This window comes from Halictus rubicundus, unplaced genomic scaffold (assembly GCF_050948215.1).
Source record: "Halictus rubicundus isolate RS-2024b unplaced genomic scaffold, iyHalRubi1_principal scaffold0128, whole genome shotgun sequence".
NCBI classification, from domain to species: domain Eukaryota; kingdom Metazoa; phylum Arthropoda; class Insecta; order Hymenoptera; family Halictidae; genus Halictus; species Halictus rubicundus.
In genome coordinates, this window is record NW_027488669.1 from 643,622 (window position 1) to 649,260 (window position 5,639).

The window sequence follows — 5,639 nt, forward strand, 5'->3', positions numbered from 1 at the left end:
GAATAGGATAGGATAGAGGATAGGATAGGATAGAACGTAGGATAGAATAGAGGACAGGATAGGATACAGGATTGGATAGGATACAGGAAAGGATAGGATTGAGGATAGGATAGGATGGAGGATAGGATAGGGGATTTGATAGGATAGGGGATAGGATAGGATAGAAGATAGGATAGGATAGAGGATAGGATAAGATAGAGGATAGGTTAGGATAGAGGATAGGATAGTATAGAGGACAGGATAGGATACAGGATTGGATAGGATACAGGAAAGGATAGGATTGAGGATAGGATAGTATGGAGGATAGGATAGGATAGAGGATAGGATAGGATAGAGGATAGGATAGACGACAGGATAGGATAGGATAGAGGATAGGCTAGGATAGAGGATAGAGGATAGGATAGGATACAGGATAGGATAGGATAGAGGATAGGATAGGGGATTTGATAGGATAGAGGATAGGATAGGATAGAGGATAGGATAGGATAGAGGATAGGATAGGATAGGATAGAGGATAGGATAGGATAGAGGATAGGATAGGATAGAGGATAGGATACGATAGAGGATAGGATAGGATAGAGGATAGGATAGGATAGAGGATAGGATAGGATAGAGGAATAGGATAGGATAGAGGATAGGATAGACGATAGGATAGGATAGATCATAGGATTGGATAGAGGATAGGATAGGATAGAGGATAGTATAGGATAGAGGATAGGATAGGATAGAGGATAGGATACGATAGAGGATAGGATAGGATAGAGGATAGGATAGGATAGAGGATAGGATAGGATAGGATAGGATAGGATAGGATAGAGGATAGGATAGGATAGGATAGAGGATAGGATAGGATAGAGGATAGGATATGATAGAGGATAGGATAGAATAGAGGATAGGATAGGATAGAGGATAGGATAGGATAGAGGAATAGGATAGGATAGAGGATAGCATAGACGATAGGATAGGATAGATCATATGATAGGTTAGAGGATAAGATAGAATAGAGGATATGATAGGATAGAGGATAGGATAGTATAGAGGACAGGATAGGATACAGGATTGGATAGGATACAGGAAAGGATAGGATTGAGGATAGGATAGGATGGAGGATAGGATAGGATAGAGGTTAGGATAGGATAGAGAATAGGATAGACGATAGGATAGGATAGAGGATAGGATAGGATAGATGATAGGATAGGATAGAGGATAGGATAGGACAGAGGATAGGATAGGGGATTTGATAGGATAGAGGATAGGATAGGATAGAGGATTGGATAGGATAGAGGATAGATGATAGGATAGGATAGAGGATAGGATTGGGGATTTGATATCATAGAGGATAGGATAGGATAGAAGATAGGATAGAGGATAGGATAGGGGATAGGATAGGATAGAGGATAGGATAGGATAGAAGATAGGATAGGATAGAGGATAGGATAAGATAGAGGATAGGTTAGGATAGAGGATAGGACAGTATAGAGGACAGGATAGGATACAGGATTGGATAGGATACAGGAAAGGATAGGATTGAGGATAGGATAGTATGGAGGATAGGATAGGATAGAGGATAGGATAGGATAGAGGATAGGATAGACGACAGGATAGGATAGAGGATAGGATAGGATAGAGGATAGGATAGGATAGAGGATAGAGGATAGGATAGGATAGAGGATAGGATAGGATAGAGGATAGGATAGGACAGAGGATAGGGTAGGGGATTTGATAGGATAGAGGATAGGATAGGATAGAAGATAGGATAGGATAGAGGATAGGATAGGATAGAGGATAGGATAGGATAGAGGATAGATGATAGGATAGAGGATAGGATAGGGGATAGGATAGGATAGAGGATAGGATAGTCTAGAAGATAGGATAGGATAGAGGATTGGATAAGATAGAGGATAGGATAGGATAGAGGATAGGATAGGATAGAGGATAGGATAGGATAGAGGATAGAGGATAGGATAGGACAGAGGATAGGGTAGGGGATTTGATAGGATAGAGGATAGGATAGGATAGAGGATAGGATAGGATAGAGGATAGGATAGGATAGAGGAATAGGATAGGATAGACGATAGGATAGGATAGATCATAGGATAGGATAGAGGATAAGATAGAATAGAGGATAGGATAGGATAGAGGATAGGATAGTATAGAGGACACGATAGGATACAGGATTGGATAGGATTGAGGATAGGATAGGATAGGATAGATGATAGGATAGGATAGAGGATAGGATAGACGATAGGATAGGATAGAGGATAGGATAGGATAGAGGATAGTATAGGATAGAGGATAGAGGATAGGATAGCATAGAGGATAGGATAGGATAGAGGATAGGATAGGATAGAGGATAGGATAGGATAGAGGATAGGATAGGACAGAGGATAGGGTAGGGGATTTGATAGGATAGAGGATAGGATAGGATAGAAGATAGGATAGGATAGAGGATAGGATAGGATAGAGGATAAGATAGGATAGAGGATAGGATAGACGATAGGATAGGATAGAGGATAGGATAGGATAGATGATAGGATAGGATAGAGGATATGATAGGACAGAGGATAGGATAGGGGATTTGATAGGATAGAGGATAGGATAGGATAGAGGATTGGATAGGATAGAGGATAGATGATAGGACAGAGGATAGGATAGGGGATTTGATAGGATAGAGGATAGGATAGGATAGAGGATTGGATAGGATAGAGGATAGATGATAGGATAGGATAGAGGATAGGATAGGGGATTTGATAGGATAGAGGATAGGATAGGATAGAAGATAGGATAGGATAGAGGATAGATGATAGGATAGAGGATAGGATAGGGGATAGGATAGGATAGAGGATAGGATAGTCTAGAAGATAGGATAGGATAGAGGATATGATAAGATAGAGGATAGGATAGGATAGAGGATAGGATAGGATAGAGGATAGGATAGGATAGAGGATAGAGGATAGGATAGGACAGAGGATAGGGTAGGGGATTTGATAGGATAGAGGATAGGATAGGATAGAGGATAGGATAGGATAGAGGATAGGATAGGATAGAGGAATAGGATAGGATAGACGATAGGATAGGATAGATCATAGGATAGGATAGAGGATAAGATAGAATAGAGGATAGGATAGGATAGAGGATAGGATAGTATAGAGGACACGATAGGATACAGGATTGGATAGGATACAGGAAAGGATAGGATTGAGGATAGGATAGGATAGGATAGATGATAGGATAGGATAGAGGATAGGATAGACGATAGGATAGGATAGAGGATAGGATAGGATAGACGATAGGATAGGATAGATCATAGGATAGGATAGAGGATAAGATAGAATAGAGGATAGGATAGGATAGAGGATAGGATAGTATAGAGGACACGATAGGATACAGGATTGGATAGGATACAGGAAAGGGTAGGATTGAGGATAGGATAGGATAGGATAGATGATAGTATAGGATAGAGGATAGGATAGACGATAGGATAGGATAGAGGATAGGATAGGATAGAGGATAGTATAGGATAGAGGATAGAGGATAGGATAGGATAGAGGATAGGATAGGATAGAGGATAGGATAGGATAGAGGATAGGATAGGATAGAGGATAGGATAGAATAGAGGATAGGATAGGATAGAGGATAGGATAGTATAGAGGACAGGATAGGATACAGGATTGGATAGGATACAGGAAAGGATAGGATTGAGGATAGGATAGGATAGGATAGAGGATAGGATAGGATAGAGGATAGGATAGACGATAGGATAGGATAGAGGATAGGATAGGATAGAGGATAGTATAGGATAGAGGATAGAGGATAGGATAGGATAGAGGATAGGATAGGATAGAGGATAGGATAGGATAGAGGATAGGATAGGATAGAGGATAGGATAGGATAGAGGATAGGATAGGATAGAGGATAGGATAGGATAGAGGATAGGATAGGAAAGAGGATAGGATAGGATAGAGGATAGGAAAGGATAGAGGATAGGATAGGACAGAGGATAGGATAGGGGATTTGATAGGATAGGATAGAGGATAGGATAGACGATAGGATAGGATAGAGCATAGGATAGGATAGAGGATAGGATAGGATAGAGGACAGGATAGGATAGAGGGTAGGATAGAATAGAGGACAGGATAGGATACAGGATTGGATAGGATACAGGAAAGGATAGGATTGAGGATAGGATAGGATGGAGGATAGGATAGGAAAGAGGATAGGATAGGATAGAGGATAGGAAAGGATAGAGGATAGGATAGGACAGAGGATAGGGTAGGGGATTTGATAGGATAGAGGATAGGATAGGATAGAAGATAGGATAGGATAGAGGATAGGATAGGATAGAGGATAGGATAGGATAGAGGATTGGATAGAGGATAGGATAGGATAGAGGATAGGATAGGATAGAAGATAGGATAGGATAGAGGATAGGATAGGATAGAGGATTGCATAGGATAGAGGACAGGATAGGATAGAGGGTAGGATAGACGACAGGATAGGATAGAGGATAGGATAGGATAGAGGATAGGATAGGATAGAGGATAGAGGATTGGATAGGATACAGGATAGGATAGGATAGAGGATAGGATAGGATGGAGGATAGGATAGGGGATTTGATAGGATAGAGGATAGGATAGGATAGAAGATAGGATAGGATAGAGGATAGGATAAGATAGAGGATAGGTTAGGATAGAGGATAGGATAGTATAGAGGACAGGATAGGATACAGGATTGGATAGGATACAGGAAAGGATAGGATTGAGGATAGGATAGTATGGAGGATAGGATAGGATAGAGGATAGGATAGGATAGAGGATAGGATAGACGACAGGATAGGATAGGATAGAGGATAGGATAGGATAGAGGATAGAGGATAGGATAGGATACAGGATAGGATAGGATAGAGGATAGGATAGGGGATTTGATAGGATAGAGGATAGGATAGGATAGAGGATAGGATAGGATAGAGGATAGGATAGGATAGGATAGAGGATAGGATAGGATAGAGGATAGGATAGGATAGAGGATAGGATACGATAGAGGATAGGATAGAGGATAGGATAGGATAGAGGATAGGATAGGATAGGATAGGATAGGATAGGATAGAGGATAGGATAGGATAGGATAGAGGATAGGATAGGATAGAGGATAGGATAGGATAGAGGATAGGATAGAATAGAGGATAGGATAGGATAGAGGATAGGATAGGATAGAGGAATAGGATAGGATAGAGGATAGGATAGACGATAGGATAGGATAGATCATAGGATTGGATAGAGGATAGGATAGGATAGAGGATAGTATAGGATAGAGGATAGGATAGGATAGAGGATAGGATACGATAGAGGATAGGATAGGATAGAGGATAGGATAGTATAGAGGACAGGATAGGATACAGGATTGGATAGGATACAGGAAAGGATAGGATTGAGGATAGGATAGGATGGAGGATAGGATAGGATAGAGGTTAGGATAGGATAGAGGATAGGATAGACGATAGGATAGGATAGAGGATAGGATAGGATAGATGATAGGATAGGATAGAGTATAGGATAGGACAGAGGATAGGATAGGGGATTTGATAGGATAGAGGATAGGATAGGATAGAGGATTGGATAGGATAGAGGATAGGATAGGAT